Here is a 25,975-nt window from a genome sequence, read left to right as displayed (position 1 = left end):
TGTAGAAAATATAGAGATATGTACAATTCAGCACATATTGTGTTGTACACATATTGTGTACAACACTTTGCACATTTTCTGTGCAAGTGAGTACAAAAATCTGTATATGGGAGGGGATGGGAATGTTATAGGAAAGCAGTAGAAAATGCAGTGTTTCAGATGACAGTACTCTTTTGATGGGAGATGCCAAGAGCAGATTCATACTTTGCTGGTCTGAACAGGATCAATTTATCTCCTTCCCAAACATATGGGTTGCCAACAGCTGCTTTCCTCTAAAGTAAGTAGGAATGGAGTCCTTCTTAGGGATTGTTGTATTCCCTGGATGTTACCACAAGAATGGACAGCAGTGATCTTGAGACCATGTAGCGCCAGTGACTTAAGGCTTCTCCAGAAGCTGTTTTATATCTTTACCATAATAATGTAGTGCTTATCTTGAATAGAACTTTCACTGCATGATGCTGTAGGAGCCCACTCAGCTCTGCACTCAGTTCAGATTCAGAGGTAAGCTAATATTGTCAGATATGCATAAAATATTTGGCAAAATGACCTGAGATTATTTCAGAATGGTATGTATCTGTGTCCACCACTATAAATCATTCTGGCTTCAACACCAGAAAGTATTTTAACATCGAGGCAGGGAAATTATGAATTTGAATGATTGGAGTTGGATTCTATTTTGGTATTTTTAATTATTTTTCCTTTTTATTTTTTGAAATGGTGATTTGGAACATGCTCACCTTCAGTGCTCTGGATGGTATCCGAGCGACAGTGCCAGTGGAACTTTATGAGAATATACATTAAATATTATCATTTTCCCCTACAAATTTTGTCACATCTCAAAATTAACCATTGAACTCCACAGTCATATACTTGTATGCAGTGTTCAGAAATTTAAAAAGAAAAAAATGTCAACTCTTTAATTTATGTGTTTGATTGGGAGTTTGAATTTTGCTGTGTGGGTCGGGAACTGTGGTTTCAAACAACTGAGAAAGATCTCAGCTCAGCTGGTTATACGACATCATTTGTGAACAGAAAACTTCTCTCTTCCCAGTACTATGCAGATCGATTTGAGGTGTCTCAAAGGTCTGTGCATTTCCTTTTGTCAGTGTACAATAGAGCTCTACGTTGGATTGTTAAATGAATACTTTTAAAAAGAACCTGTATAGAATACTTTTATAATGATGGCTCATTTTTGGTGCATCCCTTACCATTGGAAATCTTACCTCCAGGTTTCTATGAAGTCCTCCTCAGATGAGCTATTGTTGCAAGAAAGTAAAGGGCTCTCATCAGTCCTGTGGAAGTCATTCTGACTATTTCTGTCAAAGATGCCACATAAACCTCTGGTGCTGTTAAAATCAATGCTTGGTGCCCTTACTGTCAAACTCATTCCCCAGTCACTTACATCAGCTCGAACAAATACTCCTGAAAGGAATGAGATCTGGAGAAGCAGACACCCCGTTGAATAGAATGCATCTGAAAATACAGACTGTTTTACTAGTGATAATGAATTACTACACTCAAGTGCATCAGTGTTAGAATTATGGAGAAAGTGGGTGGGACTTAAAAATCTACCAAAACCCCATTGATGCCCCAAAATTTTAGCCAAATCTCAACTGCACATATTTGTCTAGAGTCAAAGTAGGTAGCGACTGCCTTTCCCCATCCCCAGAGACCAAACTAAACATAAAACATGTGTTATGTGTGAATGTATGCACATGCACAACATGCTAACAATATTTCACACACAAAACGAACAACAAAGGCCAACAGTTATTGTGTTTTATGCAGATTGATTTGAGCCTATTGTTTTAAATACAACAAAGAGCATTGTGTAAAATATTTTTTATACTTATGTCTAAGAATCTTTTATTTACTAATGCTCTTAGTGTGTGTGTGGGAAACATTGGGATAATTACTATTTGAGATTGGTGATTATATTCATGCTTTATTAGTGTTAGTCTATCAGGTGAAACTGTCAATGCAACCATAAGACTATGTTATTCTCTTAACTTGATATTCCCCCACCCCATTCTTTTATAAACTGTCAAGATGTTAAAAGCATCTCTTTCAGTTTGAAGGAAACATTTCATTTTTCCTGTAAGACCAGTTTTAAAAGATGGTGATTGTGCTGTATTTTAAACGGAATTGAACACTTGTTTTCTTATTGCAGAAGTGCCTCAGGCACTTTCAAAGTAGGGAAAAACTTATTCAGATCAAAGACAAGTAATGGGCCACATTTTTATTCTGGAAATACTAGGCTAGCTTCAATCAGACTAAAACTGGATAAGCATTTCTTATCAAGAGTATTCTTACAGGTATCTCTAAATTTACTCGCTTGAACCTGATAAACTATTTAATTAAGAAGACATAAGCTATGCAATTTTTCTTGACCTACCTACCTTCTGCATTCACCTAAAGCCAGCTGCTGGATCTGGCAAAGGAAATGGCTTTATCTGGCAACCAGGGCACAAGGATGATAACACACACACTCCAATGAATGAGGCTGTGACAAGAACTTGTGAGAGTGCATCTGGCCCTGCTTTGCTGTGGTGGTGGCAGTCTCTTCATGAGAAGGTCACTGCCACTGCAGGGAAAGAATAGGCTGAATGCATTTGGCCCTGATTTGCTCCAACAGCAATGCTTTCCTCAAGGGCAAAGGAGAAGGAGTGAGTGTGACCTTTTGACCACCACAGTTATCCGACAGCCCTCACCCCCTGCCCTTGCACCAGGAGACACATGGAGTAGGGATGCCACTAAATACATGAATAAGGACTGGTGACTCAATTTAGAAAGGACTACTAAGACTTTTCCATTCCTGTGTTATAAAATCCAGCTGTCTGTCCTTTGTCTCTGTTTAAATGCCTGACTCCCCATCAAACATGTAATTATTATCAAAAAGAAAAGTAATTTGATACACGCACAGTTATTTTTTTGCCTCCATAGGACTCCATGACTCTGGCATTTTGTTGTGATGAACCTCCAATATTTTTGATTACCAGCTGAGGTTGGGTTTCTAGCAACTGCCTGTTGCACATGTTGAGGATGACAATATCATTATCCTCCTGTGCCTCAGCATCACAGCTACAAGCAACTGAGAGGTGATGGCCTTTGCAGTGCCAGTGACGTACATGCACCTCAAACATGCGGTTAAGGCTCTTGTACAGAACAAAAGTTCCAGGCATGTAGTTATCATAACGCCTAAGCAATCAAAAGAACAACATAAAGGAAGGATTTATGGAATGATGTGCCTCACTGTTTTGGTTTGCTCATTTTTACACTGAACAACAAGACTCCTTAATTAGACCAGTATGGTGGCTGGCCTCGGAGGGAAAAGAAAATAAACACTTGGTGAGGAAGCACTTTTTCATCAACATAAGCAAAGAACACCACTGGAGTTATTAGCTGTGAGTGCATAAGAATTCATGTGAGGCGCTCATAGCTGTCTAAGACCTGCTGCTATGGCAACAGGCATGGATAAGAAGGATAAACATTTGATAAAAGTAAGTGGGAAAATATCTCTGCCTCCAGGCCTTAATAAATATGTTTTAGTTGTAACTGGATGCTTTACAGTATGGTGTTCTTCAAAGCAAAATCAGTGCTCAAATAACATCTTCTGTGACTAATCACCTACTTTTACAAGGTTGACTATGGCTAGGTGAACATTTCATATGAAAAATTAGGGCTCCGCCAGAATCCTGTTAAAGTGAAGTCGTATTTTCTCTTCTTCTTCTGAACACCTTTGCTATAAATGTAAGTTTTACTGTTAACTGGATTTGCAGCTGGCATATTGCTACGCACTGAACAATTTGGAATGTTTTCTCTGCCCCCCTGCAAATGAGCTTCAGTCTTTCAGAGTTCACTGTGGAGCTGATCTTGTAATTGCTCAGGGCCATGCTCCAACCTAGTAACTCCTGAAGGCACTTACACTTTGCTGTGGATGACAGGTGCTGAGGTGCTACCATGAATGCTGATTCTATGCACAGTGCTCACAGTAGACTGGCTTTTTGTACATAGTTGGGCAAGCTACTTTCAACGTTTTCCAAAAGTGTAATCTTGTTTTCACAGGAGATTGCAGTACTAACTCACTCTAATTACCAGGCAATCGCTACTGAAATTAATGAAAAGTTTGAAATAAACATTCACAGAGCCATTGTTTTTAGGATTTCATTCTTATGGTCTAATCCTGTAAATCCATGTTGCTAATCTGGGTGAGACAAAAGGATCAAGATGATCATCAATCACAGCTTTATTTCAGCAAAGAAAATGTTAATTAGTTGATTAATATCCTGTTTTTCTCCTCTAGGGGACCAAAAGTGGTCTAATAAAAATAATTTTATTGTTGTTGTGGTGGTTGTTGTTGCGTGCCTTCAAGTTGTTTCCGATTTAGCAACCCTAAAGTGAGGCTATCATAAGGTTTTATTACCTGAATAAAATTCCAGCCAATGGCCCTTTCCTATAGAGGGTTGTGTTTAGTGCAAACTTTTACAAAGCTGAACTTAGCAATCCTGAATGGATCCACAAGTGACGATTACCCAATGGCCCTTTTAGTATTAAGGAAATTCCTGTATGAGATTACTCCTTGATTTGAAAATAACATCCTATATAGCTGAATAGAATACCATTTTTAACAAACATGATACAAGTAAATACTTTCATGAAAGAATAATCACCATCCATCAAAAGTGATGCTGTCTGGATCAGTGAAAGAGCAGCAATTCTCTGTGGGTAGGTCTTGAACTGTAAACTAGTTGTATGAGTGTATAATGCATACAGTTAGAGGAAGAGTGCAATGGTGATGATGATGATGATGATGATGATGATGATGATGATGACAGCAGCAATGATATTTCTCATAAAACTTTATGATATTTATTTTACTTTCATGGCTGAATAAAACTCTGCCTTTAAAAATAATTTCTAAGACATGGTTCATTATCCTAGGTTCTGCTTATTATCATTGCAAATGTTATTTTTTATCTTATATTGACCCTATAGCTATATAAAGCCTATGCAATATCCTTCATTGCAAAAGAGTCTTTAAGTAAATGCTTTACAATATGATAAAAGAAGTAAAAAAAATTCCCTGACCACTATAGAGAAACTTATAATCTGGGGGAGGACAGTACCAGTCTGAGCATGTTTTTGCAGAGTCTCCATTCAATGAAGGTAGACAAGATAGTTTAAGCCTTGATTGCTCTCATTAATGGAACCATTTTCTTGTCAGCAGGAGTAGGGGACGGAGGGAATTTCCAATTTACAGTTTTGAAATGAGATTTGACTCTTGTCAAGATGGATAGGGATTCAGACCACTGGTCCTACCTTGGCAGTCTAGACAACTTTCCTGTCTTATCCATTAGAGTCTAATATTAATATTTATTGAACATAATGCATAATACATTTTTTTGGGCCCACTTGTATGATTCAGATTCATGACCATTAACCTAGGAGGTGCCACAGGGCTCCTCTCCCATGATGCTCAACATCTATATGAAATAGCCTGCCAGAAGAGATCCATCTTATTACTAGCTTAGACAGCTTTAAAAAGGCTGTCAAGACGGATCTCTTCTGGCAGGCCTTCCCCGGATAGCAATCCCAGCCTTATATCCAATATGTTTACCCCATCGACTGCCCTTTGCCTAACCCCTCGTAGTCTATTTTAATCGGATTATTCTATTTTTAGATTATTTTAATATTTCATTGTTTAATTCTGTTTTAGGGGAGGGAGAGGAGGGGGTATTGAGATTTTTTATGGAGTTTTAATATGTAAGCTGCCTCGATTATCTTTGATAGAGAGGCGGGATACAAATAAAATTGTATTTTTTTATTATTTATTATATGAAGCTGCTGGGAGAAGTCATTGAGAGTTTTGTGGTTGGGTACAATCTGTTTGCTGATGGCACTCATCTTTACGTCTTGTCATCAGAGACATCTAAAAGTATACAGATGCTTGAGCAGTGCCTGGATGCTGTAATGAACTAGCTGAGACCTGATGAAGTGAAGCTGAATCCTATTGACTCTATGGATTGATGGTTCTCAGGTCCAGGAATCGAGTAAACTAGCTGCCCTGGATGGGGTTGAACTCTCCCTGAATAAGTAGGTATGTAGTTTTAGGAATACTCTTTGATCCATTTTTGTCACTTTAGATCCAACTGAGATCCCTGTTCCAGAGAGTTTGGGACAGCTTTAAAAGGTCATTCAGATGCAGCCTTTTGTGGTCAGTGATAATTTAGCCACAGTAGTATATGCACTGGTAGTGTCCAAATGGATGCAGTGGCTCAAGTGGTTAAGACGCTGACTCTGTTGACTCTGTTGATTGAAAGATCAGCAGGTTGGTAATTCGAAGCTCCCATTATTAGTCCCAGCATCTGCCAGCCTAGCAGTCTGAAAACATGCAAATGCAAGTAGATAAATAGGTACCACTCTGGTGGGAAGGTAAACAGCATTCTGTGCAGTCATGCTGGCCATATGATCACAGAGTAGTCTCTGACAACGCTGGCTCTTCGGCTTAGTAATGGAGATGAGCACCACCCCCTATGGTTGGACACAACTTGACAACCTTGTCAACAGGGAATACCTTTACCTTTAGCTTCCAGTTCTATGTGGAACTGACCTTAAATAAGATTCAGAAGTTACAACTAATAAAAAATGTGGTGGCAAGATTGTTAATTAAACAGTCTTGCCACCATATAAACAACACATTACTTTGGTCTTCAAGGAGTTTCACTGGCTGCCAATTTGTTTCTGAGATCAATTCAAGATGCCGGTTTTGACTTACAAAGTCCTAAATAGCCTTGGGCAATTTGATAGACTAAATACAAGCCTCCCTGAAATTTTACAGCCTCAGTGGAGGTCCTGTTGCATGTCTTACCACCCCATGAAGTTAGGTGGGTTGGCACATATGGTAGAGCATTTCAGTGCAGCACCTTGACTGTAGAATTTTCCCCCAAGGTAATTGAGGTTGGCACCATATCTTTTGAGTTCCAGCAGACAGCTACAGTGGTGTTGTTTAACATGGCCTTCAGTTCTGAAATGCAAGGGGGGTTTGCTATGATCGTGCTAAGTCTTCACCTTAAATTATTTTAAAGAGTGTCTGAGTCTATTTTTTAAAAGTTTTTAATTCAAGTATTGAATGCTATAAAAGTTTTTTTTAACCCATTATACATTACCTTGGGAGCCTTGAACAGTTGAACAGCGATACATAAATGCTTTGAATAACTGGAAAAGCTAGTAGATAGCTAAGGGTTATTTCCATTGTTGCATATCTATTGATGAAATATAAACTTCTGAGTGTGCAAGATTCCCTGGGCACCACTAGTTTGCAGCCTTCCAGAGCAGATGAAGGTTGCAGCCCTCCAGAATAGATGAAAGGGGACAGAAGAACAAGAGGACAGGGGGGTAAGATTAGAAAAAGAGGAAGTTTTGTTGCACAAGCAGAACACTGCTCACATGATGATATATGGAGCCCTACATTCTGATCCGCACCTTAGTCCAGAAGACAAAGCTGAGGTCACTTTGTATCATAATGCAAGTTTAGTTCCTCAAGCATTCCTAAGGCAAAACTTCCATAAATAATGAGTTCCTTTGTTGGTTTTGCAACTTTGCAACTTTCTCCTTAACACACAAGCTATATTTCATACTAAAATGAAAAAACTTGGTTAAATAACATCAGTTTTAAACCCTTATATCTAGTCTAAGGCACGTTGCAAGAGTAGCTCATTATCATAGTTTAGCAGCAATCAAGTCTATGTACTTTGACCTTACATTTTATGGCATGTACTCTGAATGATTAAATAATATAACATGCAGATTTTTAAGTACAGCCTTAACTTGGCTTCACTTTTAGACACTTATAATATAATTAAACATACTGTACATTAAAACCTTGTTAGTGGATGAACAAATATGCTTGCTAGTTATGACTGCAAACTTGTATGGAAGAGGGTTAGTCACTGGAAGGGAAATCTATATTCACTTACAATGATTTAGTGTTGCAATCCCCCCCATATATGTGTGTGTGTATCTATATATATATATCTCCAGTGCAGGATTTTAGCTTTCTAGCCGATGATAAGCAAATATTTTCATACATATTTCTTGTCAAATTCAGAAGACCTCTAAATAAATGTTCATAGCATGATTCATGCATGTGTAAGGTTATTTCACACATATTTTTAGGTATATAACTAAATTGTCATTTTTAATAGACTGGACCCAGACATAAGGTATATCTACACTACATATTATATTAGTTTGCTACTACTAAGAGGTGCTTTGAACCTTCTGCCAGAAAGGTCTACTGTACTCCTTAAAGTTTCAATTTCCTGAGCTACAATTTTAGCTCTATTCTGAGTACTGATTACCCTCATTTAGGAAATACCAGAAACACCAAATAAGTCTTATGATGGTATACTATTCTCACAATTTTTAACTGATGAGAAAAATGAGAAGCATCTTAAACTACATGGTTAAAAGGTCAAGAAGGGGAAGTTTTGTTTTAGTCTAATACAAGAAAGCATCTACTAAATAGTCCCAGCTTAATTTCCTTTATTAAGTAAAAATTGCTAATTTAGGTGGGATACAGACCGCCCAAAAGGGCGGTCTCCTGCCGCCCTCATTTGTTGCTCAAGGAAACTGCAGCAGACAAACTGCGCGGCTCCCTTGCGCAACAAAAAGAAGCCGCAAAAGCGGCTTCTTTCTGCGGTGCCATTATGACGCTGCAAGGCGCCAATGGCACGCTTGCAGCTTCATGAAGGCGCCAAGATGTGCGGATGCTAGGTGTCCATCACGTCAAAATGGCAGCACCCATGAGTATAGGGCACCACCATTTTGACACCCTCGTTACATGCGAGGGGCAAGGCGCGCCAGGAAGCGCTGCCCCTCGCGCGTAATGACGGCACCCAATAGGGCCCGGCCATACAGCACCATAGTAATCCATATACATTACAGTATTTAGTCCAGGGCTAGCTCTTATAAAGCAAACTTAGTGCTTATGTCTTGATAAAGTCTCAATTTAAAGGACAATTTATATGTACTGTATTTGCTCTGGTATCACCGCTTCACAAAATAAAATCAGTCCGATCATCATATACAGTTGGCCCTATGTATCCATGGATCTTTTTTATTCATGGTTTCAGCCATCCACACACACACACACACACACACACACACACATTTCCAAAAGCAAACCTTGATGAGCCATTTTATATAAGGCACACAATTTTACTATGTATATAATAGGACTTGAGCATTCATGGATCTTGGTATCCATTGAGGGTCTTGGAACCAAAACCTTGCTTTCCTTTTCAGACAACAGGTGAAAACCTCTTGTTTACTTGGGCAAGCATTGTGGACTAACATGTACCTTTACCCTATGAATGCTTACTGAGATGAAAGTCCAATAGAATTTTTGGGGGGTTTAGCAAATATTTATTTTAGCAAATATTTATATTTTCAAATATAAATAAATAAATTGTTTCAGTACTATTCAACATCTTTATCAATGACTTGGTTGACAGAATTGGGGGCATACTTATCAAATTTGCAGATGACACCAAACTAGGAGGAGCAGCTAATACCCGAGAGGACAGGACCAAAATTCAAAATGACCTGAATAGATTAGAAAGCTGGGCCAAAGCTAACAAAATGAAATTCAGCACAGAGAAATGTAAGGTGCTGCACTTAGGGCAGAAAAATTAAATGCACAGATATAGGATGGGTGATACCTGGCTGAAAGAGACTACATGTGAAAGGGATCTGAGAGTCCAAGTAGAAGAGAAGTCGAATATGAGTCAATAGTGTGATGTGGCAGCTAACAAGGCCAATGCGATTTTAGGCTGCATCAATAGAAGTATAGTGTCTAGATCAAAGGAAGTAAGAGTGCTACTCTATTCTGCTCTGGTCAGGCCTCACCTGGAATATTGTGTCCAGTTCTGGGCACCACAATTTAAAAAGGATGGTGAGAAACTGGAGCGTGTCCAAAGGAGGGCGACTAAAATGGTGAAGGGTCTGGAAACCATGCCCTATGAAGAATGACTTAGGGAGCTGGGGATATTTAGCCTGGAGAAGAGAAGGTTAAGAGGTGATATGATAGCCCTGTTTAAATATTTGAAGGGATGTCATATTGAGGAGTGAGCTAGCTTGTTTTCTGCTGCTCCAGAGACTAGGACCTGGAACAATGGATGCAAGCTTCAGGAAAATAGATTCCACCTCAACATTAGGAGGAACTTCCTGACAGTAAGGGCTGTTCGACAGTGGAACACACTTCCCCAGAGTGTAGTGGAGTCTCCTTCCTTAGAGGTCTTTAAAGAGAGACTTGATGGCCATCTGTCGGAGATGCTTTGATCGAGATTTCCTGCATGGCAGGGGGGTTGGCCTGGATGGCCCTTGTGGTGTCTTCCAACTCTGCGATTGTATGATTGTATGATTCTATGGGCTGGGTTCATGTGTGAGTGAAGGAAAATGGTTTTTAGCGCACACTAAACTGTTGGCAAGCCATTGCCATGCTATCACCCAACCGTCACCCATCCCCAAACCAGGCTAAGCTGCCCAATTTTAATACACCAGAAGCTTTCCAACAGTGAAAAATTAGGTGGCTGAGCCTGGCTCGAGGATGGGTTATGGTTCAATGATGGCATGGCAACAGCTTACCAACAATTTAGCATGTGATAAAATCCATTTTCCCTTGCTCACGTGTGTTTCCAGCCCATACCCAGAACAGACCAAAAAGTGCATGCGATAAACCTCAAGATTTCCTTCCCCAACAAAGTAATTCACAGCTCTTACTATTAACAGTGCTCTTGCACAGATGCCTTCCATGCAGGGCTTACGTTCTAGATCCACCTGGCATGTTGAAAGAGCTATATCTGGAGTCCTTTGTGCCATTTTATCTAGAATGTGCATGAACATATTGTCTGCATTCATAAAACATTTGAGAGGCTACTTGTTTGAGTGTCTTTATAATCTATTGAAGTTAGATGATTTTTCATCTGTGGTAAAAATAATTGGTGCTATTGTAACAACCACACATAAAATTTTAAAACTCCCACAAAACCATTACGTGGAGAAAAAAATAACAGCAATAAAAACAAAACCCATACTTCAGCAGTATCTTCCCATCTATTTTAAAGTTTATGTTGTACTATTTTATTGGATAACGGCTCCCAGGGGTTCACAATATACATATAACACAAGTACAATATTAAAACTAAACCAACAATAAAAAACAGTAATTCAATACATGAAAACATCAACATTTGAAACAGGACCACACTGATTATGGTATATACTGGCTCCCAAAGCAGACGTACAGAAGGCCTACCATACTGAATGTGTAGTATACTTGGTATGTGAATATGAATGTGTGCATGTACATAGTGCTATTTGGGCATTATAAAATATTCTAACGCTTGAATGAGGGAAATGCATGAAAAGAGGAATATTCTAGCCTGGCCCTTCTTGTGTTATTTCCACTTGGAAGATGACTTTCTGAAGAGGAGCCTATCTTCTGTGTAAGGAAACATTCAATTGGAATTGCTGTTTGTTTTTCCCCTGTTTTTGATTGCATGGAGAGTCTTCATGCATAAAGGAGATGTTGCTTTACAGACTGTTGTTCTCCATGTGTGGGAAGTATTGAAAATATCAGTGAGGGGGGGCTGGCTTAGCCCACCCTCCTCTATATGTACTTATTTTATTGAGGATTTAAAATGATTGAGTGGGATATCTCTTTTTCTTTGTCTTGCTTCCTCCTTCTTTTCATCATTATCTAATTCTAAGGTATGCTGTTTAAATGACAAATGCATCTTAAGAAGCCAGAAGCTACGCCAAAGCTGCCCTCCAGTCCTTAGGACTGGAGTGTGGATTTATCATGGCTTTTCGACTCTTAGGAAGCATGCATCAATTAAACAGCATACCTCCAAAGTGACCCAAAGAAACTTTATTTTGGCCTGTTTGGGCCCTATATTTGTCTAGTGACTTTAAATATACCGGTTGGAATCTGGTTGGTTATTGCAGCTAGAGTATTCCAGTTGAATCAATTGATGAATTGAGAGTTAACACTTCATTGATTCCCTGAGTTTACTCTGTCATGACTAACAATAGAGTAAAGGGCTCTATGTGATGGCAAAACTTTTAGCCACTGAGTGCCCAAACTCTGAGTGCCAGGGACAGGATTTCTTGGGGGTGGGACTTCTGGAAAGAAAACATGTAAGAAAAAATTTGAGGACCCAGGCAAATAAAAGTTCAAAACAAAAGATAAATCTTAAAAAAAACCCACTCATATAAATATTAAATCCATCCTTTTTAGCCCTGCTCAAAATGGAGGATGTTTCAAGAGGCTGAAAGGAAGGAGAGTAAAAAGGTTAACAAAGCTGCTGTCACCGAGACTGGAGTCAGAGGTCCAAAACACACTGCAGAAATAATCCAGTCTGAGACCATTTTAACTGCTCTGGCTTAGTACTAGGGAATCCTGGGAATTGTCGTTTATTATGGTACTAGACATCTTTGGCTAAATATCGCACCAGCCTACAAATTGCATAATTCCATAGCATTTAGCCTTGGCAGTCAAAGTGGTGCCAAACTGCATTATTTCTGCAGTGAAGATGCAGCCCCTAACACCAGTGGCTGAATATCACTATTTTGTGGATTTGGGATGTTACTGTGCTTTGCTATATGATCAACAAGAGTCACCATGGTGTAGTGGTTTGAAAGAGAAACCCACTAGGTAACCTTGGGCAAATCACACTCTCTCAGCCTCAGTAGGCAATGGCAAACCCCACTTAACAACTCTTGCTAAGAAAATCCTGTAACAGGTTTGTTGTGACAATTTCTCTGGGAAAACATGGTTCAGTTTCCCATGCAGCCACGCAAACCCACCTGGTAAATGTGGGCAAATCACACTCTCTCAGCCTCAGAGGACAGCAATGGCAAACCACCTCCGATGAAACCCACCAAGAAAACTCCATGATAGGGTCACCAGAAACAACTTGAACGCACACAGCGTACACACACCCAAGTCACACTATCTCAATCTCAGAGGATGGCAGTGGCAAACCCCCCTGATGAATCTTGCCAAAAATCCCTGTGATAGGATTGCCAGAAATGACCTGAAGGCACACAACACACACACACACACACACACACACACACACACAGAGAGAGAAAACAAAAAAAAAAGTTTTATTTATATCCCACTTGTTACCACAATCAAAGCGGCGTACAACCTTTAAAAAAATAAAATATATACAATTTCCACCCCCCTTAAAAAAGGATTAAACAATTCTATCCATTAAAATTACAGACAATAAAATCTAAAAACAATAATAAAATAATGGTGTTACACTCTCTCAGCCTCAGAGGATGGCAATGACAAACCATCTCTGATGAAACTTGCCAAGAAAACCCTGTGATATGGTCACCTTAGGTCACCAGAAATAACTTGAAATAACTCCTGAGAGGCAACACAACATTATTCTTTAAATATCTAAAAGGCTGTCTGGGTTCTCTGCTGCCCTAGAAGATAAGACCAGGCCTAATGGTTTTTAGATACAGAAGGGTAGATTTTTATTGAACATTAGAAGGAACTTCTTGACAATAAGAATGCTTTGGCAATGGAAACAATAACCGAGTGTAGTCCCCTTTTCTGGTCATCTTCAAAGAGAGGCTAGGTATCTACCTTCTGGCGTTGCTCTAGCTAGAATTTTTACTGTGTGTGTGTACGTACTCAATGGCCTTATAGGGCCCCTTTTGACTCCATAATTCCACTAGGGTTGTCATAAAAAAAAAAATACAGGTGAGGGCTCCTGTACCTTTAATGGTGTATAAAAGAAGGGATTTCAGCAGGTATTGGCTGTGTGATGGTGGGATCCACCAGATGGAGCAAATTTTTGTTGATGGCTGTGGTATTTATTGCTGTGGTTTTCATTTGCTGATTTTGTTTTGTTTTGTGTTAAATAATCAAATGGATGATCCTAGGGTCGCAGACTCTTCAGTGGTAACTCCTGGCACCAATAGTAACACTGGATTCCTTTGCAACTAACTCCTCCTTACTGCTGCAATTGAGAGAGAGGGAGACAGATGGCAGGAGGGACTTTACTTCGCAGTTTACATATAGGATGATAGACTACTGCTCCTTTAAAAAACAAAAAAGGAAGGCATGCCCATACAACATCTCACAACAACCAGACCCAATAGGTATAGAAGTGAGTAAAGGTACTGAAGAGGTCTAAGTGATGATTGGCTAAGTTGCCCACAATGCTGTGAAATCTGAATGATAATTAAGTTGGCAAAAATGTCATACAGCTCCCTTCATCTTCCCCCTTCCTCATCAACATTTACATGAACTTTAAAAAAATAAACCAGAGCAGCCATGAGTGGATACAGAGATAGCACCAAGAGAAACCAACTGGCAATAAGCCCTTTGTCTGGAAGGACACATTGTTAATCTATTCAAGTGTATATTATATGCTATGTATTCAATAGACCCAAACATGCTCGGAATTTTAAAAGCCACTCCAGGGTTTTCTTCACATATTACTTTATGAAATGGGCACATTTTGCTCTGGCAATAGCATGCAACTTGTTATATATGATGGACTCAACATGTGTCTTTTTTAATAATATCAGCATCACAACATATATATCTCATGCAAGGATGGCATTTATGCCACTCTCTGTTCATCATACACAAAATTGAAAATGTCTGTTTAGGATAACAGAATATGTAAAAATTTCCCTGAGAAAAAATATTCCTAGCAGTGTAGTAACCCCAGGGGATGCTGAACTTTGGAATTATGGAAAATGTTTGTCTATAGTAAATGTATACAAATATAAAATGTGACATATTTGGCTCACAGAAACAATAATTAATAGTCAAATTCTATACAGGTCTACCTTAGTCATGTTCAACTTGATGGGACTTATTCCCTGATATATAGGTGTGTACAGGACTGCAGTCTAAGCTATGGCATGAGAACTTGTTAGGTTAAATGAGACAATAATTTACTATCAGTAATTCTCTATAATAAAAAGGTCTCCATGAAAATAAGTAAATCCTCTGGAGGGCTAAGTGACTGTCAAAATGGGGGCTGAATGTAAAAATAGGTTTTCAAGTTATGGAAAACTATTTTGCCTAAAGGGTCCCCATTTCACCATCAGCTCCAAATAGGCAACTTATGGTGGTCAGCCTAGATCCATGTGGATCTTGGTTGAATTTCAGAAGCCCTCAATAACTGATTTGTTCTGGCTTCTGCAAGAATAATTTGTCACTCTCTCAACAACCTGTTAAGTGGAAAGAAAAATGGAGAGAGAGGGAATAGCGGATGGCAGAAAGAAAGGAAAAGGGGTTGTCTTGATTACTTAGTGGTTTCACCCCATCCTTCACTAATTTCAGCTCCATCCACTGCTGGCAGGCAGTCCCCAACAGTTTAATCCTCCAAGAATGCAATCCTCATAAAAAAAAATTGCCAACCCCATGCCTCTAGTGAACCGAGAGAAAGAGAGTAATGTGAAAGCTTGAAAAATGCAGCATAATACTCCTTTAAAAAAAAAAGTGAACACAGCTGCTTAAGCTATAGAGTTACATTTGGCTGGATACCCACTGTTACGATTCTCTCTGGGAATGACAGATTTTCCTTTGTTATTTGAGCTTGAGCTGAAGATAAGGGATAAAGGAAGAGGGATCAGATATAAACACTGTAGAGATTAAAAGAGTAAACAAAGGATTGATGAGTTCTGCCTCAAAGGAGAACAAAAGTTGTGAATAGTATATTTCTGAGACAATATTTGTTCCCATACCAATGTAGTCATTCAATGAAGACACTATTGTAGAATTTCCTGAGTAACCCTACCCTATAAGGTTAAGGCTGCTTGTGAATGGAGAGGGGCCTTTTCAGTGAAGATTTCACATTTGTAACATGCTTTTCCAAATCCAGGACATTGAATTGGTGGTATGAAAAAAACCCATTGTAACAATTCAAAGTATGGGATTCAGATGATTGGGGCATTTCTATGCTGAGCTATTACAGAAAAAGCAAAACTGTATTTGCCACCACCTGATGCATCCATACCATGGTCAATCTACTCAATACTTTTAGTGCAGATAACATGTTTCTATGTAGCTTTGGACTAAGAAGTCCTTCTCCACCTTTTGCAGAAGTAAAGATAAGCTGAGATGCATAGTTCTGAAGAAAAATGTCTCCTGAAACCTGTGAGCTTACACAGACTCATCTGGAAGGATAGTATTTTGCTGCATCAAAGACGTCTTGCAAGTGTTGAATCTTATGTGAGGTCAAGCATATAAAGTAATGTTACAGTTTTTCTGGCACAGGGAGAAAATCTTTTTTTTTTTTAAACTATCTTAACTTTTCCCTTTGAAATTTTCATTAGTTTTCTTGTTAGTACTGTTTGTACTGAATTATAAATTACAGCATCCTTGGATCCTAAAAACTATGAAGCATGACATTTTACACTGTCCTTGAATCTTAAGTGACATAAAATGTAGTCTTTAAATGTTTTAAATAAATATTAAGTAAATAAGCATTGTTGCTTTCTCTGGGTAAAAGTGTTTTTATTCTCCTAGGCTTTTAATGGAATGGAATGCATTTTTCTCTTTTAATACATTGCTGTATTTTACCTAGTTTCATAAACTCTCCTGGAATCTCTGTAGAAGGATAATGTATAAATCCTTTGAATAAGTTAATATGTACATAGCTGTATAATTCAAAGGCTAGGATTAATATCTTGGTTACTAGACTTTCACATGTGTTATATTCTCCTGCCCTCTAGGTGGCACATTCACATCAAAAATTCTGGTACTAACCAAGACAGGAGATATCAATACATGTTGCAGATTCCCTGCACAAATTACCAATCTCCATCACCCTTGTGCCTGGCTCACTTTTTCAGAATCAATCTGATTGTAGAGCAAGGGTAGGAATAGTGCCATGCTCCAGATGTTGTAGAGCAGAACCAGAAATCCTGGTAGCCCTGGTCAAGATGATCAGTGGTGACAGATGCTGAGAACTGCAGTCCAACAAAATCATGGGGGACCCCCATGATTCCCCTCTCCATTGTAAAAGTTTGGGAAGCCTGCAAGAATATTTGGTAGGAATGCTTTCACCTGCCTCTTTGCTGTTTCTTAATACAATTTTGCTATTACAAATGACAATGAGTTACGAATATAGCCTTCCCCACATGGATCTCCTCCAGTTGTTACAGACTCTAGGGCATTGTCTGCAGTGATCAGGGTATTCCAGGGGCAGCCCGGAGTATCCTGGTCTCACAGAATATTCTGCTCTGTTACCTTGACCTCCATTTCTGTGCCGCTGCTGTCTGCACGGGTGTCCTGCCAAGCTGCCCAGCACATTTGCCATTACCATGGGTTGCTTGCTTCTGAGATCTGAGCTCAGAATGAATGATCCATGGTGGTTGCAGGTTCATCAAGTGGCTTGGTGTGATGCCCATTCAGACAGATGCTGCCATGCAGAAATAGAGAAATGGAGGACTTCGGATCTTCCTGGAAGATCTAGAGCAACATTTTAAAATCTGTTTTAATCATGTTTTACTGCTCTGGTGTGGGACATGCCAGACATCATCCAGACTATCCACATTAGAACTGGGGTTTGGGCCATGCATTGTCGAGACAGGATATGAGAAAGCGTGTGTATGTGAGGGGGTTGTTGTGGCACTAGATCTCTCTGACAGAGAAGGCTAAATATTTAACAAAATTACAAATCCCAGGATTCTATAGCATTGAGTCATGGCAGTTAAGTGGTCTCCAACTACTTTATTTCTGCAACCCAGACATACCTTTTAACTACCATTAGCTCACTCAGTATGGCTCAAAGTTGGAAACTTTAGTAGAAAACATATGGAGGACACATTTTGTGGAAGGTGGCAATACTGTAATATAAACAGACTACAATTCAGAATTCGAGATCTTTGTGAATTAGAATCCTTTGTCCAGTCTACATCACTCTTCAACTGAAAACACATCTGAGTAGCAACTGCTGTTTTATTTATACTCCACTGATCATTTTGGTGATAAAAGGTGTGTGCATGTGTTATTTTTTTTCTTTTTTCTTTAAATGTTAGTGAACCAACCTAAACCAGCATTTCTTCTAAGGCAACAGACTTTAGAAATGTTTTCTAATGATATGATGCTATTATATGTTTTGGAAATAAATCCCACTTTTTCCAAATGAAGTCAGCGAGGTTTTTGAAGATAATGAGAAGCTGTTGTTCTAAATAAGAAGAAGAATTTATTACTTTTGACCATGTAAGTATCACATTGCAATCTGATCCTTGTACTTAGTGGGCTATTTAGTTGTGGTGTGGACAAGATTATGGTAGCTGTTACTACAACACATCTCAAAGGCTATGATTTATTAAGCCATCACTAACTTTTCAAATATGTTACCACAGTGACTAAGAAAATTGTATCAGATGTGCAGGAATTTATATCTCTTGTGAAAAATAAATAAAATATTTCCCTTTTTCTCCTCTATACAGAAATTGGTTTAACATTATGATCTGTTAATTCAGACAACAGGTTTGTAGAAGTAACTCTATGTGTATCCTGAAGGCTTTGAAACCTCTTCTTTTGGGACTCTGTCCATCCTTGGATTTAATGAACAACATTGCCGCTGTTATATGCAAGCACACATACATCTTGATATTAGCCAGTGTGAGCAATAACTTGATTATTTCACAAAAAATAGCTTAGGTATTAATTATAGCATTTTAAGTACTTTCCCCTCATCTGATTGGTTTTATGTCTTTTTGAAGCCTCCCAGCAGTACTAAATGATGCATATCCTTCTGGCAATGCTATGCTTTTAGATTCATTATAGCGATTTCAGGAAAAGTCAGCAAACACACTCCATCAAATGCTTTCTGCAATAAAAACTCTTACCAGAATCCAGGGTACTCAGTTACAAAGTAATTTTACAGATGTCATCCTGCTCCTGACAGGTAACAGGGATGGTACTTAGGATTGTCAAAATATGCTCTTGGCCATCTTCCTCAATTTGTAAGGACTCGGGCACAAACTGGAAGTAAAGACAAGATCATCAGTCTCAGATTGTGTCCCTATTAAGCCCTGAGCTGTTTTGAGGGCAAATGGGCTCAGAGTTGGGATACAGATTAATTTTTAGTTTTTGCTGCTTGTGGGTAGCAAGCTTTCTAAGTTTCAAAAAAGGCCCCATAGATATGCCCAAGGAAGCTTCCTTGAATGAATTGTGCCAAGCTTGGTAATGTTTTCTTAGCATGCCTTTGGAATTGTGGAACTTATAATAAGCAATCAACCTAACAAACAAACATTCCTTTTCCGAGCACTGGGATTTAGCTAGAAGGTTTTCAGAAAAGGGCCCCTAGGGATGAAATCACTGAAATAATATAAGTAGCCCAATATAATTAAGTGTTTCAATAAATATTAAAACAGTCTCCCAAAGCAGAATTTTGGCTTGTATTTTTAAATGCTGAACTGAAATTGTAAGTTACTTCAATGCAATGCATTTGGAGACTGAAAGAAAATTTTGTTGGGGAGGCAGAATTCTTATGTGTGAGAAGGTAATGTCCTTTTGCCTTTCCCCATAGCTATAATCCTGAGCCAAACGTTCATATGTCCTACTGCCACAAAAGTGGAATTACATGTGTGAAAAGTTCATTTGTTGCCTGTTCATGCTGAGTCCTACTGGGCTTGTTGCTATCTTTAAGTCGCAGCACACAAGTGTTATTGGCTAGAAGGGCACTGGAATGCAGTGGCAAGCAAGTTGTTTTTTTTAGATTATCACAAGCCTCTTTTAATCCGATCCAGGCATGTTCTGAGCATGGATTTAAATGGATCTTATTGCATGCTTCAGTGCCCAACTTGGCCACATTGTGTACCCGACCCAGACTCCTGGCATACTTTTTGAAGAATGGGAAAGTATCGTTCTTAAAAAGTAGACCAGAAGTCCGGAACAGGTACACAATGTGGCTGAGATGGGCATGGAGGCATGCAATAAGATCTGGTTTCACTTGTTTGTACCCATACCCGTGCCTGGATGGGGCGAAAAGAGGCGTGTGATAATCTACCTAATATGTAGTTGAACATAAAATTCTCTGCATGCTTTCCTTTAGGTCACCTCAAATGAAAGGGCTAGAATCACTCTCTTTGGCCCAGTACAGATGGGTGGGAAGTGCCATCATGGGGCCAAAACTAAGGCTCGGGGGAGCACAGCAACCACACGCTCCCAAGCCCTAGTACGTGCTGGCGGTGCCATCTTTATGCAGTGCCGTCCACACAGTGTGCACATCGACGATGTCACATGTGCACCATGTCAAAATGGGGAGGTGCACACATGACATCATTGCAACACCCCAGGGTGCTAATGGCGCCTTGGCAGCGTCGCCAGAAGGAGCTGCATTTAGCAGCTCCTTTTGCAGCAGATTGTTGCTGCAGGTGTGCAGTTGCTGTGTCAATGATCCGGGGCAGAAGTGATTCACCCCTTTCTGCCCTTTCTTTTAAATGAAAGCTGAAAAATCCAGCTACATGGAATTCTAAGAATATTTCTGCAGGTGTCAGGCCTCTATAGGTTATGCTATATCTTTGGGCCTGGCTCTGCAATTCCTTAGATAATGTCAAAGGGTCATTAAATAGAGAAAATGTTGCAAAGACAAGGTTCCAGATTAAATGTCAGCCATATCTAGCTGGCTTCTTTAGTTAGAAGACCTGAGAAACACCTCAGCTTCAAGCTTCTGGTAAGGTGCTACCAGTGAGAATAAACAATACTGAATAAGATGCACTGATAGTTTTGCTTAGTATAAAGAAACCATCCTTTTCACCGAAATAAACTTAAAACTCAATTATCAAACAAGAGCATGGTTGGTTGAACATTGGTAAACAATGTCTCTTCATTTTAGTGTTTTTTCTGTAGACAAAAAGAAGTGGGAATAATCATAAGTATCCCTTTTAAAACCAAATGAAACTTTGATTGCAAGATTTCTTCATTTAAATCCTAATCAATGTAATAAATTGTGTTAAAGGTACCTCTACAACAGATACTGATTCAAGGAGGCAGTTTTGAATCCCATAAACTGTTTTATTTTTGAAAACAAAAAAGATTTCAGTGGGCAAAATATATGCCCTTTCAAAATATATTGATTTTTCTCCTTGGGCTACATGATATGGGGAACCAAGTTTATTGTGAAACCCTTGCATTTGTTGTGGGATCAGTTACTATCCTAAGATCCAGTGGGATTTAGTTTGGGGATAGGAAAATGTCCCAAAGGTAATCTCTACAAGTTCTTTTAAGGGTTTGGGGAAAGTTATTTGCACCATTGTTTTTATCATGTGTGTTCAAATCAGACCCTGGAACATTTCACTGTTGTAATTTCTTTACTCTTTACCTTCCCTCCTCCCTCTCACTTCTGGGAAGGGAACGTAACAAGATCTTGGAGCATTGCCACTGCAAGATAAGGTAAAATTGCTACACTGGTGAGATTTCTGTTTAGCTCTGAACCATGCTGCCAAATTAGCAACTATAATTGCTTATTAAAGAGGCATTCTGTTAATTTCCAAGCACTACCTTTTGCTTTTAAACATCCCCAGTAATTAGAAAATTATTTTTGGATAAAGTTAGGTAATTGTTTCTCATTTCTGATGCAGAAATTAGAAATAAAATCCTAATAACTAACAGCATGAAAACAATTTGTTCAGTGCACTTACAGAGCTACTAGTGAAAAAAATAATAATTAAAATGCACTGGCATGTGTATTAGCCAGCCATGTGCACTGGATGCTATTTTATTATATGTGGGATGAAACTAAGACTATAGGAACACATGTACTTCATAATGGGCATGTTTGAAAATCCAAGATAATTTTGTCTTGTCAAGGATGACGCAGCCCCACCTACACATTCCCAGTTTCACTAATAATGATAATGATAATAATAATAATAATAATAATAGCAGCAGCAGCAGCAGAAACAAAAACACCCCACAGATCTTAAAGCATCCATTATTTGTTTATTGAACTTTACAAGGACTTGCAAACTTTGTAATTTGTTTGTTGTATTGTGGGAACTCAGTGAAGACCTGGTGTCTGTCTTCTCTCTTTCTAACAAGCCAGAAAAATAATTAAGGTTTTGTTTTGGTATTAATTCTCTCTTTGTTTGGCAGGAAATCAAACCAGAGGGTCAAGTAACACCCACCCACCCACCCACCCACACAGACAGACAGACAGACACACAACTACAATACAAAATGAAAGTTCCATTCCAAGGGGGGACACTCAGTAAGGAGAGCACTGACATGTAACTCATGCCTAGTAAAACAGGTTCCTGCAGATATTTGACTTACTGTACAAACTCTCAGCCTACAAAACCACCAGGATAGGGTCTCCATAAGTCTGAAACAACTTGAAGGTACACAACAACAAAATATGACATCCAGGTTAGTGAGCCCAATGTTAGGAGAAATGATCAAACTCAGTATTGTCTACTTTATTGGCAGCATGGTCTTGGACTGACTTTCTGTTCCTAATACTTGTACCCAATACTTGGACTGGATGTGGAGGAGCATGTTTAGGGAGTCTTTAATCCTCCTGTTGTTGCTGGACCACTGATTATGCTGATCATTGGTTATGGGGCAAAAAAAGGGTACTATCCCTGAAGTATGAATTCTGCCCCCAATGAGAAACTGTAAAGAGTAAGATATTGAAAACCATCCACATCTAGAAGTTTTATGTTTGCTATTTCACAGGTAACTTTGCTTGCCCCTTGTCCTAATATTTACATATGAAAATAGGTGGTATGCTGCAGTTCTATCACCTCTAAATATAAATATGTCCAGTGTGGCATAGTGGCTTGAATGCTTGACTACAGCTCTGGAGACCAGAGTTCAATTCCCAGCTCAGCAAGTCATACGCTCTCAGCCTGAGGGGAAGGCAATGGCAAACCTGTTACGAACAAATCTTGCCAAGATAACCCCATGATAGGGTCCCTTAAGGCCACCAACTTGAGGGCACACAACAGCAACAAATTCTTCAACACAGTGCTTGTCTCTCTCTTTCTCCCCCCCCCCCCTTCCTCTTCCATACATACACAGAGGTAAGAGAGCTTAGGCCAAAACTGCAAATTACCCCCAAAATCTAAATTCCATCACTCTGTTTGAACTCCAAATGGAAATGAAGAAATATTTTCTTCTTCTCTACCCAGTGTATGTACTTCCTTGCTGTCCTTTTACCTTTCCTCTCTCCCAGTGATGTGGAAATGGGGGGAGGGAGAAGAAACAGTCTTATATGATTTAGGGGGTGTAAATGCCTCCCATCCCCATCTGTGTGTTTTCAAGTATTCACTGCATCCTGTTAAAGAGAATGACTTAGTTTTCCAAACTACACATGTATAAACTATGGCACATCACCAAAAGCTGTGGCTGTGCTGTTAGGTCTCCAATCAAAGGCATTATGTCTGCACCACAATGATGACTATAACGCATAACAATTAGCCCATAAATAACAATGGCAGGCTTAGCATGCATGTCCTTGTTTTTTTATAGGTTTAGCTTTAGAAAAGTAATCTGTATGACAACTTCTATAATGAGATGGTGTGTGTGTGTGTGCTTTCATCAGTTATTTATATTGCATTTCAGAAGATACAAAGGTGGAGGAGGAAGAGAAAGAATGGCTGCTCTTACAAAAATAAAAAAATAAATTCCTGGTCCCAATGACCAGATGAGGTCAGGAAATATTTTAACCTGTTCAGATTCAGCATTTACAGCATGGGAGGCTTGTCTGGGATTTCTGTAAAAGGTGGGTTACATCTTTCAGGAAAATTTAAATGATCAAACACAGAGACCTACACTAGTCTTCACAAAGATTTTCCATTTGAATCCACTGTGGTAATGATACAACAGCATTTGTTTAGACATTATGCCCAGATAATTCACAGAACTGAGTATCTACTTAGTGTTGCATATAACTGTCCCTGGAACATTTTCATAATACATTTTTTGGTATCTAGATGCTGTAGCTGTTAGTGCTTTCAGAAAGGCTGATAGAATGATGCATAGAATGGCAGGCAATTTATTGAAACATTTTCTCCTTGGGCACCTAGAAGCACCCTGTTTATAATCACCAAAGCCAATTTTACGGTGTGTTGTCTCATGGAGCAAGGTGGTTAATACAGAAATCTCCATCATGGTTATACTAGAGAAGTTTGTTAAATGAAGTGCTTTGTTGTTACCTTAATCCCAACATAGAATTCATTGCTGTCTTCAGGGGAAGACTGGTGCTCAGGAGAATCCTACCTAAAAGTGGTGACAGTGCAAAAGACCTGCAGTAAATAAATTGTCCATTTTACAACTGTTTCCCTTCTTTTAAATGTAGAGCTTATGAAAAATGATTGAAGATGTTGTAAAGGTTATGAAGCTTTGGCTGAAAGGTTATACTTTATAAAGACTGTCTTTGCTGGTCTTTCTGTTTTCTCCCCAATGCCTGCAGGCAATAAATAGGGACAGATAACACCCCTTCCTGAGCAATAACAGACAATGAAAACCCTGGTCCTAACAAATACTTTTGCATGCATGTTGAAATCGTCACATGGTATTATCCCCATATGATGCTCCTCCTATGGGACAGCAAGTAGAAAACCTTAAAGGGAAGCAGATAAATTTTTTAAAAGTCCAATGAGCCTTTTAACCTTCAGAAATAATGATAGCAGGAACTAGGATGCCCATAGATTAATGGAATTAATCCATAGAAGACCCTCAATGCTTTTTAATGCTTTACAGAGACTGGGTAGTGTTTTCTGCAGTGGTACTGCTCTTCCACCAACAGTTTCTGTGTTAAACATATCAAACAAGGGAAGATAACTTCAGAAGATGCAGGTGCAATTTTGGACTCTGGAACTTTCCACTGATTGCAGCAGCCCTGATTTTTATTTTTATTTTTTAAAAGAAAAAGTCCAGAAGAGGCTTCCAGCCCATTTCTGCTGTTGTTATTGTTGTCATTTTGACCTTTTAAAGGGTAATGATCTGAGGGACCCTGAGCCTCTTGAAATTTACTAGCAGTGAAACAACCCCACATTTTTATGGGAAAAAAATATAGTTCTGGGGGTATTGGTGGTAGCAAGGAACTGTGGCTAATCAACAAAAAAGACCTCAGGAGACCAATACAGCTTCTGCTTACAATTTGTTCTTTATGATGTAAAGCAAGTAAGACAGACAAACACCCCATGATATTTTGGAGCAATTTATATAATTATGGAATGTTTAGTGAAACAAATATGTATAGCATACTTTAAAGGTTTATTAATGTTATTGCTCCATTTGTTTTCCTGAAATGTGGTGTGGCAGGTATTCTGATTCTAGCACACCATGATTTTTTTAAAAAAAATTGGCTACCACAAAAAGACATGTACACTCATCCCTCCATATTTGCAGCTTTGATATTTGCAGATTTGATTATTCACGGATTTGATTAATAAGTTCTCTCTAGGAATCTCTAGGTCCTCCAGTGCAACTCTGTGGTCAACCTTAAAAGTTGCACTGAAAGACCTAGAGATTCCTAGAGAGAATACTGTACTAGGCATTTATAGCTCCTCCAGTGCAGTTCTGTGGTTAGTGTTTGTCAGACGTTGACCACAGAGTTGCACTGGAGGACCTAGAGATTCCTAAAGAGGTGTCCTCTCAGGTAAAAACATGGTGTTTTTGTTATTTGCAATTTTTCCATCTTCACTGGGGTCTTGTGCCCCTAACCCCAGCAAATATGGAGGGACAAGTGTATTTTGGCAGTGGTATATTTGTCTACCGGCTATAGTGTACCAGAATTTCCCATGTATAGTATTTCTTAATAATAAAGATACCAACTTCCGGTTGGTGATGGCGCCGCTAAGAGCAAACTTTTAGCTGTTCTGCTAAGGGCTGCTCGCACAGCGTGGTTTTGGCTGTCAAGAAGACATCGGAGACAGCCAATCTTTGCATCCCCGTGGAGGGGAAACA

General features: G+C 39.1%; 1 long non-coding RNA gene across 2 annotated transcripts in view; it reads right to left on the bottom strand.

Moving 5' to 3' along the window:
- LOC121919647 overlaps positions 1–25,975 on the bottom strand; it is a 77,720-nt gene that overhangs the window by 44,306 nt on the left and 7,439 nt on the right. The window contains exons 2-4 of one of the 2 annotated variants that reach the window (XR_006101542.1): positions 24,220–24,283; positions 18,907–19,042; positions 5,854–6,381 (exon numbers count right to left, since the gene is read on the bottom strand). This is a non-coding gene — a long non-coding RNA (uncharacterized LOC121919647). Of the gene's footprint in view, positions 1–5,853; positions 6,382–18,906; positions 19,043–24,219; positions 24,284–25,975 lie in introns of those variants that run through there. The other variant, XR_006101543.1, reaches the window with a different exon arrangement.

Source organism: Sceloporus undulatus, chromosome 1, assembly GCF_019175285.1.
Source record: "Sceloporus undulatus isolate JIND9_A2432 ecotype Alabama chromosome 1, SceUnd_v1.1, whole genome shotgun sequence".
Classification (NCBI taxonomy): Eukaryota; Metazoa; Chordata; class Lepidosauria; order Squamata; family Phrynosomatidae; genus Sceloporus; species Sceloporus undulatus.
This window is presented reverse-complemented; position numbering and strand designations above follow the sequence as displayed.